The sequence below is a fragment of the Athalia rosae genome, chromosome 5 (genome assembly GCF_917208135.1).
Source record: "Athalia rosae chromosome 5, iyAthRosa1.1, whole genome shotgun sequence".
In the NCBI taxonomy this organism is placed as follows: domain Eukaryota; kingdom Metazoa; phylum Arthropoda; class Insecta; order Hymenoptera; family Athaliidae; genus Athalia; species Athalia rosae.
This window is the reverse complement of record NC_064030.1, coordinates 5988925-6005295: the sequence shown is the minus strand read 5'-3', so window position 1 is coordinate 6005295 and position 16371 is coordinate 5988925. Positions and strand designations below refer to the sequence as shown.

At 42.3% G+C, this 16371-nt stretch overlaps 1 long non-coding RNA gene across 1 annotated transcript; it reads right to left on the bottom strand.

Moving 5' to 3' along the window:
* Positions 1–11075: 11075 nt before the first annotated feature.
* Positions 11076–13168, bottom strand: LOC125500914. The gene is made up of 4 exons (XR_007278374.1): positions 12964–13168; positions 12263–12377; positions 11554–11681; positions 11076–11213 (listed from the first exon to the last, which is right to left on the bottom strand). It is a non-coding gene; the product is annotated as an uncharacterized LOC125500914 (long non-coding RNA).
* Positions 13169–16371: the final 3203 nt, after the last annotated feature.

The following is a 16371-nucleotide window of genomic DNA, read 5'->3' as shown; positions in this document are numbered from 1 at the left end:
TTTCAAAGCTCGAACGGTCCTAAACGTCCGTTATAAAGCTAAACGCGTACACGCCCCGATATTATAACTACTACACAGTTTGCTCCGAAACTTGGATATTTAATGAGCCAACGCTCCTTTTTCATTTCTGGACCAGTCGAATCTACGTCTTCGTTATAAACTTAACCGCAGCCAGGCTATACGCGTAACCGAGTGATCTTTGGCGGTCAAACGAACGCCACCGCATTCGCTCGCGCTTGGTGGTAATCATCCTACCGAAAACCGACGACGTCGAACGCGTCCGATATATCCGCAAGAGATGCAAGTCGAACTTGTTTATAATATTCCGTCCAATGATAATAACGAGCGAACCGCGACCGTTGATCGCGTTTATACGATTCGTGGTACAGACATCGAAACACTCCTGAGAAGAAACGAAGAGCTTCGGTCCGGAGATGTGTAATCAAATAAAAACTATTTCCACACGGTGGAACCGTCTTGACAAATCAACATCGTCGCTGCAGTGTTATCCATAAAATATTATAAGAGCTGCAGTGTATAACGAAAAAGCCGTTGCCGAGAAGCGACAGAAGGTAGAGCATCTCGGTTTTTCTAGTAGGGCATAAATTTTCTACACTATATATATATACATAGTTTATAAGTGTATGCGGTTGTACATATTAAGCCAGGTCTGATATTTTTTTTTTTTTTTTGTCATTTACTTTTTCTCTCTCGTTTTCTCATTCTTTTTTCCTCTTGTAACGTATGCACCTAGTAGGTTCGTATGTACACGTATTTACGGTGGGTTGTTCGTAGGTGTGACGAGGTACGTGTACGCATACAAATATATGTATATATATATATACCCAGAGCGGTACCATTACGGCGCTTGGTCAACACTATTTCTTTGATAACCAACTTTCTCTGCACTACCAATTAACGGGCAATGGAATAAATGAGAATTGAGAGGCAAGGCGCATCGGAGCGGACGACAAAACCGGCTCGGAAAAGGACGTCGGTTGGGTGTATTCTGTGAATATAGGAACGGAGACGCTGCGACTCCATTATATTATAGTGGCCAGGGAGCATCATCGGGGAGCGCGACGTCGTCGGAGCTGCTGCGTCTTCTTACCCTGCGATGCACCCGCGTCTCCGTCGTCACCTTAGCTCACACTTACAAGGTACACCCGGCTGATACATAAATATACAAGGCGTGTGTGTACAAGTACGTCGCGCCTCCTCCAATGGAAAGCTCAATTAATTCTTTCACTATAATTACGAACGGTGATCCGATCGACGGAACGACGCATCAGCGTCAAGGTCTTCGGGTTCGTTTTATCATCAACGCTCTATGGCTCACAACTTCTACCCCGGCCGTTCGGGCACTTCGTCGCGCGACGTTCTTTGACACTCGAAGCAGCATAACGCGAGTAGAAAAAGTAATAACAAGCTCCTGATCGTTCAATCAGATTGTCTCACGCAGCTTACACATATATATATATATATATTCTTTTTTAATTCTTCTCTACCATCCTTTATTCGAACGGATTTTTTCCTTTCACATTTTTCTATTTTTAATCTTCTAATTACAACAAGGCACAAAATTATGTTATCGTATATGTGCTTTTTTTTGTGCTTTTCAGAGCTGCGGCGGACGTGTATCGGTGTAGGTTCGATAAGGCGTCAAATTTATGCCAATCATGGTATCGGGTTACCCGGAGGTTTACTCGAACGATTGCCGCGTAACGAGGTATAACTTTACCAGAGCTTACAAAGTGGGGCGTTTCGAGCTGAGTTGCAGAATCAACCCTCTCTGCCATTCCTCTATAGCTAATGTAGATCCCGCGGCGGTTATATGGGGTAAATCGGAGTAAGTAAAACGAGTGTCACGGATCATATATGTGCTAAGATAATGAATGTACATCGGAGTTGCACGGCTCGCAGCAGGTCGAACAAGAAATTGAAGAATGTGATTTTAGAAATTAATAAATTAATAAATTGCTATCGATTCTGGCGCGCGATGTACGCAGGGCCAAAAAAGGTTTCGTTATTACTTTCGTCATAACGTCCGATCAATTAATTACTTTTTCGCTGTCTCCAGAAGCGTAAATGAGAATCGTTACTTACCATGCGATCGCGTACAGCGATACCAATCACGTCAGAATATATAACCCGATGGAATCTCAATATTATCGGAATTACATTTTACGTCGACTAGTCATGATGCAGGAATCTGCGAGTGCAAATTAAATTCTCAACACGCTATAATTCTACACATTTATTGAAACACGTAACATCATCATCGAACGACTCAATTACGACGAATCCTAATCGTACGTAAATGCGTGGACATGTCGGGGTACACGAACATCGTCAAGAATCGTTCGGAATTCCGAACTCGAATTCAGCATTCTAACCCTGCGGATGATATTCGCGCGCCGCGTTCGCGACGATCGTCGGGAGCTGCTGCTGGACATCAGCGTTATGTACGGCGGATGCTTTAGGGCTGAACTCAATACAGCGTGACGTATACTAAAGATGTACGCCGCATTGAAAAAGAATCGCTTCCGTCACCGAAGGTCCATTCTTATTCTCGTAACGTCTCACCCACCCGCTGAGAGGGACTCCGTATGAGATGCTTACGACTGTAGTGACAACGTGAGATGTCGTCACCGCGGTATACTTATACTCATATACGCGTTTGACGATACAGCTTTCTGAATACCTCTGGGTATATGGGCACAGAACAGTTCGGACGTCACAAAACGTTACATGTGAGAAAAATTATCCGTGCGAGTTTACAATATAATCGTGCTGTATGATATACACATATTTATGTAAGGGTATACGTAGGTGGGATGGGGTGGGGTGGGGGGGAGGGCGAATTTCTTTATGGGAAAAGCTTGTGTATAGGAAAAAAAAAAAAGAAATAAATTGAACGATGCGGTATATCGGTATAAATGTATAAAAAATTGTACCGAGTTTTTTTCCCACAGCACACCGGCGCGTGTATCGATACGCCCTTATAATACGGCTATGTTTTTAGTAGATAGAATATGAACCGCAATAAATCGCAAGAGCGTTAAAAATTGATATAGACTATTCGGAAATGTGTACGTACGCCTGCGGGGTGTATTTTCTGGGCGGTATAAATGATGGTGTTGCAGGATGTATATATATATATATATATATATATTTGGAGGGTGTGTGCGGGGTATATTACACGTATATACCGTATTTTCCATCGGCTACTATTTGTAGTGAATGGTAAGCGGAAGGCCATATCGGTACGTATCGGTTTTGTGTTTGGATTCAGGGGGATATACCCCCGCCGCGTCGGGTCGCTTCTCTATACGCGTACGGGGAGTAGAGCGCTGCGGCCGGGCTGGTGAAGCAGGGATAGGGGTATGGGGGTGAAAATAATGGGGGCGGACGCGCGCATCGTAACATTGATGTACAGCGGGCGCTTACAAACGTGCAAACACACAGAGACACCAATCGACCGTGGTCCTCCTCCTACACACAAAACCGATCCAGCCCTCGCTACGTATAACCGCGCGGTTGAGAAAGGGATGGAAAATCCGGGGGTTAGTTACGCGGGGCTTATGGCCCCGACGGTGCTGGGAAGGGAGAAACGGGAGATACACCAACCGCTCTGTGCCACCGATGCGGCCCGTGTTTAACGCGCTTATAAATGTGTAATGTTCGAACGAGGGAAAGAGAAAGAGAGCGAGCGAGATGCCGAATCGTGCAGGGGGTGCCACGGTAACGGGGAGAGAGAGAGAGAGAGGGAGAGAAGGAGACGGAATTCGGTCCGCCGGCCGGGGGTGGCCTACCTCCCTGCGTATCGATAAACGATCAATCAACGCAGTGTACCTGCCGAGGGTGGAGAACGGAGGGTGCAGGAGTGGGCGAACCAACGTAGGGGTAGGATGCTGCCATGGGCGAGGATGGGCACGTAGGAGGAACGCGGAGGAGGAGATGGAAGGGGTTGGCTGGTGGCCCGCAGACTATCGACCCGCCGCGAAAGAGAACACAGCCTCCAGGGTACCCCCGTGTGAACATACCTACCTCTACACCCACCGGCTGTACCTATATCCCGCGAAGGTATATCTAGTCTATACATCCTCCCGCGAGTCATGACTTAAAAAAGCACGCAATCGTAAAAATTGGGTGTAATTTGCGAAGAACAGAAGTATTTTCAAGCCCCCGAGTCTTCCGACGATCGCGCGCATCACTGTTCTCTGCTTTTTATTTTTCTTCTATCCTATGAAGAATATTTGCTCATTTGGTGGCGAAATACTCGCATATAAGTCGCATCCCAGATTCTCGTCCTTTCTATGTCGAGAGCTCGGTCACTGAAAAATCATCCTCCGCACGCCTTTTGTCCTTCTCTTTTATACGGTTTCTCGCACCTCATCGGAGGGTGGCAATGAAACTTATCGCGACGATGCCCCTCGTAAAACAAAAAGCCGAACAAACGAAATATATAGGTATAGAAGATCGGTTTCGATTCCTCCGATTACGACGGATTCCTCCGGATTCGCGCAGGAATCCAGGTATTCCAGGGAATGTTGAAAAGCTCGCGGATATGGCTATTGTGAACCAGAGGCGGCGGAGGGGTCAGGTAGAGGGTGCAGGCCAAACTGCGGAGGCTTTGCGGCCCTCCCGTTGGCTGGCGTTACGGGGTGTGGCCAGAATTCACATAACGTACCCAGAGGCACGTTCCCTCACGCCGTTGATAACAATAGGCCACCGGTTCGTGGCCAGCGGCGAAGAGGGAAGCGCGGGAGGAAAGTGAGGAACGAAGGAGGGTGCGGGTTGCTACCAGGCAGGCGCATCGCCAACCTATTGTACAATGCCCGGCCCTCCCTAAGCGAGTCATTGTCATCCGGGCGACGCTTGAACCGCTTCGTTCTGCCCATGCGTCGATGCGCACAAACCTTTGTCTCGCCGAATGGGCGGCTCTGGAAACCCATACGACCACTTCGTTCTTTACCCGTTGCGTATAGCCGATAGAGACGCCATCGGTATTCTCGAACCGTATAGATATGCAAGGTGCAACGGATACGTCTTTCCAAAGAATTTCAATTATCGGAATTTTTATGCTCCTCCGATTCTGCTCGCCAAGTTACCTGAAACTGCGAGCTCAAAAGCTGGCGAACGAAGTAGACCTCCCTGTCTACGAAGCATTCTATTCCACCGTTTCGCGATAATCGGTGAATATTCCATTTTTCCGGTCAACGTGACCGCGAGAAAAGTAGAGGCCCTGCCAGTCGTACAATTTTTGGTATCCATTCACCGGGTCGGGGAATCCGATCGAACTATGCACCTGCGATTCTTTCTCAATTTCTCCCCTCTCTCTATGAAGTCGAAATCACGCGTGCTTTGGGTTATTTCCACACAAGTGCCGAATAACCGATGGGTTTAATTTCAATGAGACGCGTTACGTCTACCCGTGCTCATTTTTGAAAAATTATAAATCAGACGCGCTCCGCAAGCTCGCGCGGTGTAAACTATGATACGGGTGAGATGGTAGCGCAATTTTTAGCGATAACTACAGCTCAGGGATATTCCGAGCTTGATTTACGTTTTCTATGACTCGGAAAACCCATAAAAACAAAGATTGTACTTTGAAGTGTGCAGTGATCCTTTTAGGAAATTTCATTGCGAGAGCTTGCCCGCTATATACCCTGACTCGCGCGTATATACAGCAATGTGATTTACAATTATATGTATAACTGGCTGATGCAACTTCCAACTTAACGGCTAATAAATCCGACAAATACATGTTTCGAATGTTTGTTTTATTTTATCTGTTTTATATTTTAAACTTTTTATTTTTTTTGCGTTCTAATACGCGATGATAAAGTAACGGGAGACCCGTTTATTATACACCTTGTACGCAATGCAGGAGTCTACCGGTTAACAGTTTGATATCTATATACTCAAAATGTTATAATGTTAAGTCCTGTCGTTAATCACCGCTAAACATGATCTGCTATAAAATGAAAAAACCAGATCATTCAACTCATACAATTAAATCTGGTACACTGAACTTTCAGATAAAAGCTGCGGTGCTCCTCGCGGACAGGACTCGGTAGTGGCATCTGTAATGCCAAGTCGTAACACGGGCAACATCCGACGGGAGGCCACTTCTCCGGCAGCTGGTTATTGTTTAAATTACCACTCGTCGGTATTATCGGTAAGACAAAAAACACCAAACATCGTTGACAAAATCTATCAATTTTAATGATCATGATTAGAGTCGTCGAATTTCAGCTTACAATTAGATTGATCGGCGAAAATTCATGTCAAATACGTACTGGAATGGAACAATATTTTTGAAGTTAACTTTAGTTTCCGCAGCTACAATTCATTCTCGTCGTGCGCACAGTGTTCGGTATTTTTTCACCCCGATATCGTTAGGAATCAACCGAAAAATTAGCAAAGACTTTAGTCTTCGGTGTTTCACCAAAAAATCACCGAAGACTATTGACTTTGTTAATTTCTCGGGCGATTGTTCGGAATTTAGGGATGTGAGAACGGCATAGATTCTAGTCTTTGCTGATAATTCGAACGAATTTTTACGATTTCGGGGTACAGAAACGCCAAGGATTGTAGTCTTTGCTAATTTATCTTGAGCGATTGTTTGCGATTCCGGGGTGTGAAAAATGGGCGAATAATTCATTTCCCAAAATTGAACAAGTTATCGCCAATTTATCGATCTGAAGAGTCCAGAGTCCCCTTTTGAATTTTTTTGATTTTTGAACCACAAATGAAATGTTTTCAAAATCAATGGAATGGCGCTATTCTTATGTGATTTGACCCCAGAAACACGAATCTGTCAAATAAATTTGGCTACGGATTACCTAATTCCAATCAGATATCTCTATTTTTTCGCTCCAAACAGTACAACATTGGCGAATAAGACCAAAAGCATTTTTTAATCGGAGCTCTTTCATGCATTTTTCGAAGCTCACGATTTTTACACAAACGAAAACTTCGATGTACGTTTCCTCAATGACAGCTCGCTCCAGGGAAAACATCAAGAGACGTAAAATGTTCAGTTTGAGACAAACTTTTCAGAAAAAAATTATTGCATTTTTAGCGTCAACGAATTCGACGCGGCATGAATAAAAAGCTGAAATATTAAATGTCAAAAAAACTACAACCACGAATTGGAAGTTTTTCCCCCAAAAGTGTTGGAAAACACGAAAAGTAAAACGTGATGGCAGGTTACGTAGCTCGAGATTTCATATTTTCGCGCGCGGCGCTCGAGCGCTCTCAATCTTGTTCGTATTCCTACCATTGCGCGGCGTACCGCCTCGCGCTACTAGGCTTTCTCGCAATAGAAAATAAATTCGTATTATATAAGACCAAGGCTCTCCATGCTCAGGTCGGCGGCGTGCTCAACATCCAAAAGGCCAACCTGCGTTGCATTTGCCAAAGCCCGATTTTTACACGTGCGTCAGGCGGTTTGGCAGCTGGCACGTGCCGCAATTTAAACATAATTTATAGCGTCTGAATAGACGATGAGGTGTGAAATTCCTGTCTATATTTTGTTTTTTTGAGTTGCCATTGTTAGCAGGTGTCAGACGAGCTGTCTGCACCTGATGAAAATCTTGTTCACACCTCATCAATCTCCCCTTTGATCGACTCAAGTGGCGGCATCCCTTTGACGTGGTACTTCCGCAAATTTGTATATAACCGTTTAGGGAAGTAAATGTGTAAAAGTGCGGTAGGTCAATGGATCAGAGTATACCCAACGAGTTCAATTCTGTCCCTTGTGCTATACCCAAGCACAGGCTTATACTACAGAATTGGAGGCACACGGTGTACAAAAAAAAAAAAAAAATTTCCGAATAAAAATTCGTTCTTTCCCTGCGTTGCGTTATTGTACATTACGAAAGGGTGGCTGAAAATTTAATCGTTCATTTTCGAGCTCACGACAGTTAATACAACTTTTTTGTTTTAAAATTAATAATATTTGAATCATATCTACGAATCAAAACGGGCAGTTATTACCAACAATAGTTTTTCCGCAACGAAGAAATTGAGAAATCCCGATTAGTTCTAATCTCATTGTCAGCCTAATTTATAGTCAATTGCTTCGTGTTTCTGAGATCAAACCGCATGAAATTAACTGGCATACCCCTGTAACAAAAAAAGTCGAATATCGACTCCTAAATTAGGAAAAAATCCTAGGGGCACCCCTTTGGATTTTTCCAATTCTGGGGTCAAAAGTGAAGTATTTTCAAATTCGATTGCAGGACACTTTTCCAATGTATTTTGACCACAAGAATACAAATTACTTGAGTAAGTTCAGCTCATCGTCAGAATGAAAATAATTGTAAAAAATCAAAGATATCTCAACTGGCTTCATTACTGTAGCCTAATTTGAACGACGTCTTCGAGTTCGTTACACAATCCAACGTATAAAAAGCGTTCCGAAACAATTAGATCGATTACTTCACCTTTCGCCCCGAAAAAACGCCAAGCCTATGGCCTCAGACATATTACACGATTCGGGGAAGAGGGGGAATATCATCGACCGATGAGAGTTTTCATAAATTGGTTCATTTGCTTATAACATGGCATAGAGATCAGTAAACTGATCGGAGTTCTCTCTTTTTCGTTTTTCTGCTTTTCTCACCATTTCAATTGATCATCACTCCAATCTTATACAAGCGATTCGGACATCAATCATTCGATTGATGACAATTAATCAACGAGTACATTAATTCAGAAACAAAGCGGTATATGTGTAGTAATCGAACAAATTGCAGCCAATCACGAAACATCCGATCGGGGGCGTGTGATTTGGTATATGGTTAACAGAGTACATTCATGTCGCAGGTCTTCCGCCTTGGATGAGACGGCAGTTCGGCTTCGGCGACAGGAGCGGCGACACCGGGAGCTCCGTCAGTAGCAACGTAGTTTCCTCAGAGCGACGATGGAGAGAGCGATCGGTGAGCAATCTTCCTTACAAAATTTAGTTGAATATCGCTTTACTAAAATCATACGAACCTTTTATATGTTGAGTCCGGTTTCCAGTTTTTATTGAGTAATAACTCGGGAAGTAGTGTTCAGTTTGATCTACATATTTGGAAAAAGTATTTAACAATCAGTAACTACAGAAAGACCTATATCATTGGAAATTTCGTGTATTCCGTAACTCGGAAATTCTTCCATAAGCAGTGGTGAGCGATGTCTTTGTATCGTGATTATCATGTGCATGCGTCGATGCTCCCGATCGGTCCGCGATTCGTCTCAATGAATTCGAGGTAGGAACGCAAAATTTTGATAGATTTTAAGTAACGTTTGACCTCGATGGTGGAAAAGATTGAGATCTTTTCGCAAAAACGGAAAACTTTGATCATTCACAATTGTATCCCTCGTATTTTTGATTGGGGGTGCATGAGGGTCATAGTATTTTTCCACGAGAAAATGCAATCAAATTTAGAAGCATCGTAATCATGACAATTATTAATTATAATTAATTGGAATAGCGATAGGAATTGCAGGACACTTTTCTTCCGTATTTTTGCACAAGGAATATGAATACGTCGGCTGAATTGAGTTAGGAATAAATCCCATCGAGATATCCTTGATTTTGAAGCGAAAAATTGGCGATAACTCGGTTAACTTTGCAGATAGATCATTTTAAATTAAAAACTCGGATTCCTGAAATCAAAAAACTTGAGGATACCATGGGAAATTTTATGTAAAAAATTATTGAATTTCGTCCCAAATTATGAGAAAAACCTAAGGCCATAGACTTACCGTTTTTTTGGGTTCAGAAAGATTATTCATATCTTTCAATCTCAGGAATCTGGATCTGATGTCCAAATTCACTCGTATACATGATAGAGAAAGTTGGCGCCGTAACTTTGTGCTAAGAATATCCTTTGTCGTTGAAATTTCGAACAATTAGGTATAATTAATTACACATTAATGAACTCTCGTATTAGTACCTATTCCATCATGATGTTCTCAAGTGAGGGATAGCGGTCCTCACGTTCAAACACTATAATTCGTCTATGCATAGGATTGAGAATTTATCAAAGGTTTAGAAATAATCTTCGCCGTTATATCGTCAACAAATTTATTAATAAATCTTAGGTTCAGGTTTACAATTTTACTTTATTTCTTATATGACATTTTTTTCAGACTTTCAATCAGTCATCACGGTGCCTAGTTCATCGCAGTACTTATTCAACTTCCAACCACGAAGGGCAGGAGTTACATGGCATCGCACAATTCGTTTACAGGTATGAAATAAGTATCAGTAAGATATAAGTTAGAATATATTATGAAAATATATTCAATGTAATATATTATAACATCACATTGGCAGTAATATGTTAACAGATGATATAATATAACATTTAATTAATATATTGACATACAATATCATATTGGTAATAACATATTCTTATATTACGTCATTATTAATGCACTTTTCGTATATTTCAGGTACTCCGAGATGCTGTCGCTGCAGTTATGACCCCCTGGACTTCCCCTGTTCATCAGGGGGAGTCCAGGGACCCGTCCCCTGGGACTGCGCGGCCTCCCACCGCCCCCGGGGTCCCAGGGGACCCAGTCCCCGAGGACTTGTCTCCGGGGATTCGGTATCCCCGCTGGAGGGGATGCCATATCCCGAGGGACATGTCCTCGGGACTGGTCTTCGGGGACGCAAGTTCCCCCAGGGACACGTCCCCGGAGATGCGGTATCCCCGCTAGAGGGGATGCCGTGTCTTTGGGGGCGTGGCCTTGGGGGAATAAGCGTCCTCGAAAATCCCGGGAAAAGGAGGTCCCAAGCGGTCACTCGTTTTCTTGATTTCTCTAGAGAAACGAAAAACAAAGTGTCCGCTTGGGACCTCCTTTTCCCGGGATTTTCGAGGACGCTTATTCCCCCAAGGCCACGCCCCCAAAGACACGGCATCCCCTCCAGCGGGGATACCGCATCTCCGGGGACGTGTCCCTGGGGGAACTTGCGTCCCCGAAGACCAGTCCCGAGGACATGTCCCTCGGGATATGGCATCCCCTCCAGCGGGGATACCGAATCCCCGGAGACAAGTCCTCGGGGACTGGGTCCCCTGGGACCCCGGGGGCGGTGGGAGGCCGCGCAGTCCCAGGGGACGGGTCCCTGGACTCCCCCTGATGAACAGGGGAAGTCCAGGGGGTCATAACTGTGGAGACAGCATCTCCGACGTTGGAAGATATGCGACCTGTAACATAAATAACAAATATACAATTAGTCAACTGATTACATAACTTACATAATGTATCACTTATTTCATTATCGGCATATAAGTATAAGACGTTTGAATTATAATAAATTGTACCAAGTTATATGATAATAAATTATTGTCTTGCCTTATTGGCGTGTCTGATGAATTTTATTATGGGGTTGTATGAATTTACCAAGTCGATTGGGTAATGCTGGGTGATCTGATTTTATGAGGAGGATTTTGAAAATTTTCTAAGGGGGTGCAATACATGTACCAAGACTCTGAATGTTGGATAATACCAGGGACTCTTGAAAGGGATGAATTAAAAGAAACATACCCCTGCAAAAAAAGGAGTTGTACGTCTCGTGTGTTGCAGATGCAGCTCTACTGGAACAGGATGAAGAAGAGTCGATCTTCCGAAAGACTCGTCGATGTCCTGATTTGGTTTCATCGCGCAATGGTCATCTACCAGAAAGAAAAAAAACTATGATATGTACAAATCGAATCACGATATAACAATCACTTATATTTATATTCTTTTTGTATCCACGAATGAGATTAATAAATTTTTCCGTATCTCATCAGGAAAAGAAATTGAGTGAATCATTGGTAAATCATCCCGCGATTCCCGAGGAATTTTTCCGGAGCTGCATTGAGTGCATTATTGCAATACGTTATTCAGCGAAGCTTATAATGGAAAACTTAATCGAATTACAATGCGAAACAGTCGCGCGAGCCATTTGAAAAATATTATTGACGGCCCAAACAAATCAAAAAAATTCAGTATAGAAAGTTGATTAGAATAATAGCTATATCTAATATGTATTAGTAGATCGATGAATTAGTTGTCTCGAAATTCTGGCTAACAGAATGAAACGCGTATGATTCAATTGAAAATCATCTCTCAGGATTCTAAAAAATTGTCAGAACCCGGGTGAGCATAGTTATAAGAACTGTTTTTAGTATGAATAGTCGAGAGCAAGTGATCGAAATACATATAGAAACGTTTGCATATTCAACTAAATTCTATGTGAAGTTTTGCTTACCGTTCTCTCTCTCTCCATCGTCGCTCTGAGGGACCTGCTTTGCTACTGATGTCGCTCCTGATGTCGCCGCTTCTGTCGCCGAAGCCCAACTGCCGTCGAATCCAAGACGGAAGACCTGCAACACATGTGTACTCTGTTGACCATGTACCAAATTACACGCCCCCGATCGGATGTTTCATGATTAGCTGCGATTCGTTCGATTAGTATATAATATACTGCTTCGTGCCGGAATTGATGCACTTGTTAATTAATCATCATCGATCGAATAATTGAACTCCGATCAGTTTACGGATCTTTGTGTCTTATTACGACGACTAATCAGTCGAAGATTTTTTCCCCCGTGAATCTTGTAAAATATCTGAGGCCATAAGCTCGACGTTTTTTCGAGGCAAAAGGTAATTTATTCGTTCGTATCCAGGACGCTTTCTCTACGTTGGAAGGCGTAACGAACATGAAGACGTCGATTAAATCAAGCTGGCAATGAATCCCATTGACATATCCTTGATGTTCACCTTTCAGATCGATAACTTGTTCAATTTTGGGAACAGAATTACTTGGCAGATTTTTCACACCCCGAAATCGCGAAGAATCGCTCGAAAAATAAGCAAACGCTAAAGTCTTTCGTGTTTTTCACCCCGAAAAATTGCTGACCATTTGGGAGCCCGAACATGCAATCGTCACGGTAAAAAAATTATGCTCACCAGTGCTTATGGAAAAATTTCCGAGTTACGGAATTCACGAAATTTTCAATGATATAGGTCTTACAGTAGCTACCGATTTTCAAGCAATTTTTGAGAATATGTAGATCAAACGAAACACTACTTCCCGAGTCACTGCTCAATCAAAACTAGACTCTGGACACATGGTCAACAAAATATATGGCGCAGCAGTAACTGCGTACTAATCCGTTGCTATTCTTTACCTCACTATATGTCTCTCTCTCCTCGCTAGCTTCTTCTTTCTCTTCTCAAAGGATGTACGCGCTACCGTCGTTGTCGCTCCTGACGACCAAATCGCTTCGGCTGCTAAGGCCATACTGCCGTTGCCTCGAAAAAGGATCTACGTACGAGACGCTGCAATGATCGAATACCGAATTGCACGTCCACAATTGACTGTTTCGAAATATAGTCCTTGCACATTTTTCGGGGCGAAAAACACCAAAGACTATAGTCTTTGCACATTTATCTGGATAAAAAACACCAAAGACTATAATCTGTGCACATTTTTGGACGCGAAAAACACCAAAGACTATACTCTTTGCACATTTTTGGACGCGAAAAACACCAAAGACTATAGTCTTTGCACATTTTTGGACGCGAAAAACACCAAAGACTATAGTCTTTGCAGATTTTTGGACGCGAAAAACACCCAAGACTGTAGTCTTTGCACATTTTTGGACGCGAAAAACACCAAAGACTATAGCCTTTCCACATTTTTGAAAGCGAAAAACACCGAAGACTATACTCTTTGCACATTTTTGGACGCGAAAAACACCAAAGACTATAGTCTTTGCACATTTTTGGACGCGAAAAACACCAAAGACTATAGTCTTTGCACATTTTTGGACGCGAAAAACACCAAAGACTATAGTCTTTGCACATTTTTGGACGCGAAAAACACCAAAGACTGTAGTCTTTGCACATTTTTGGACGCGAAAAACACCAAAGACTATAGTCTTTGCACATTTTTGGACGCGAAAAACACCAAAGACTATAGTCTTTGCACATTTTTGGACGCGAAAAACACCAAAGACTGTAGTCTTTGCACATTTTTGGACGCGAAAAACACCAAAGACTATAGTCTTTGCACATTTTTGACGCGAAAAACACCAAAGACTGTAGTCTTTGCACATTTTCGGACGCGAAAAACACCAAAGACTATAGTCTTTGCACATTTTTGAAAGCGAAAAACACCAAAGACTATAGTCTTTGCACATTTTCGGACGCGAAAAACACCAAAGACTATGCTCTTTGCACATTTTTGGACGCGAAAAACACCAAAGACTATAGTCTTTGCACATTTTTGGACGCGAAAAACACCAAAGACTATACTCTTTGCACATTTTTGGACGCGAAAAACACCAAAGACCTATAGTCTTTGCACATTTTTGGACGCGAAAAACACCAAAGACTAAAGTCTTTGCACATTTTTGGACGCGAAAAACACCAAAGACTATAGTCTTTGCACATTTTTGAAAGCGAAAAACACCAAAGACTATACTCTTTGCACATATTTGGACGCGAAAAACACCAAAGACTATAATCTTTGCACATTTTTGGACGCGAAAAACACCAAAGACTATACTCTGCACATTTTTGGACGCGAAAAACACCAAAGACTATAGTCTTTGCACATTTTTGGACGCGAAAAACACCAAAGACTATACTTTTTGCACATTTTTGGACGCGGAAAACACCAAAGACTATACTCTGCACATTTCTGGACGCGAAAAACACCGGAGACTATACTCTTTGCACATTTTTGGACGCGAAAAACACCAAAGACTATGGTCTTTGCACATTTTTGAAAGCGAAAAACACCAAAGACTGTAGTCTTTGCACATTTTTGGACGCGAAAAACACCAAAGACTATAGTCTTTGCACATTTTTGAAAGCGAAAAACACCAAAGACTATACTCTTTGCACATTTTTGGACGCGAAAAACACCAAAGACTATACTCTTTGCACATTTTTGGACGCGAAAAACACCAAAGACTATAGTCTTTGCACGTTTTTGGACGCGAAAAACACCAAAGACTATACTCTTTGCACATTTTCGGACGCGAAAAACACCAAAGACTATAGTCTTTGCACATTTTTGAAAGCGAAAAACACCAAAGACTATACTCTTTGCACATTTTTGGACGCGAAAAACACCAAAGACTATACTCTTTGCACATTTTTGGACGCGAAAAACACCAAAGACTATACTCTTTGCACATTTTTGGACGCGTAAAACACCAAAGACTATACTCTTTGCACATTTTTGGACGCGAAAAACACCAAAGACTATACTCTTTGCACATTTTCGGACGCGAAAAACACCAAAGACTATAGTCTTTGCACATTTTTGAAAGCGAAAAACACCAAAGACTATACTCTTTGCACATTTTTGGACGCGAAAAACACCAAAGACTATAGTCTTTGCACATTTTTGGACGCGAAAAACACCAAAGACTATAGTCTTTGCACATTTTTGGACGCGAAAAACACCAAAGACTGTAGTCTTTGCACATTTTTGGACGCGAAAAACACCAAAGACTATAGTCTTTGCACATTTTTGGACGCGAAAAACACCAAAGACTATACTCTTTGCACATTTTTGGACGCGAAAAACACCAAAGACTATACTCTTTGCACATTTTTGGACGCGAAAAACACCAAAGACTATACTCTTTGCACATTTTTGGACGCGAAAAACACCAAAGACTATAGTCTTTGCACATTTTTGGACGCGAAAAACACCAAAGACTATACTCTTTGCACATTTTTGGACGCGAAAAACACCAAAGACTATAGTCTTTGCACATTTTTGGACGCGAAAAACACCAAAGACTATAGTCTTTGCACATTTTTGGACGCGAAAAACACCAAAGACTATAGTCTTTGCACATTTTTGGACGCGAAAAACACCAAAGACTATACTCTTTGCACATTTTTGGACGCGAAAAACACCAAAGACTATACTCTTTGCACATTTTTGGACGCGAAAAACACCAAAGACTATAGTCTTTGCACATTTTTGGACGCGAAAAACACCAAAGACTGTAGTAATTGCACATTTTTGGACGCGAAAAACACCAAAGACTATAGTCTTTGCTTATTTTTGAAAGCGAAAAACACCAAAGACTATAGTCTTTGCACATTTTTGGACGCGAAAAACACCAAAGACTGTAGTCTTTGCACATTTTTGGACGCGAAAAACACCAAAGACTATAGTCTTTGCTTATTTTTGAAAGCGAAAAACACCAAAGACTATACTCTTTGCACATTTTTGGACGCGAAAAACACCAAAGACTATAGTCTTTGCTTATTTTTGAAAGCGAAAAACACCAAAGACTATACTCTTTGCACATTTTTGGACGCGAAAAACACCAAAGACTATAGTCT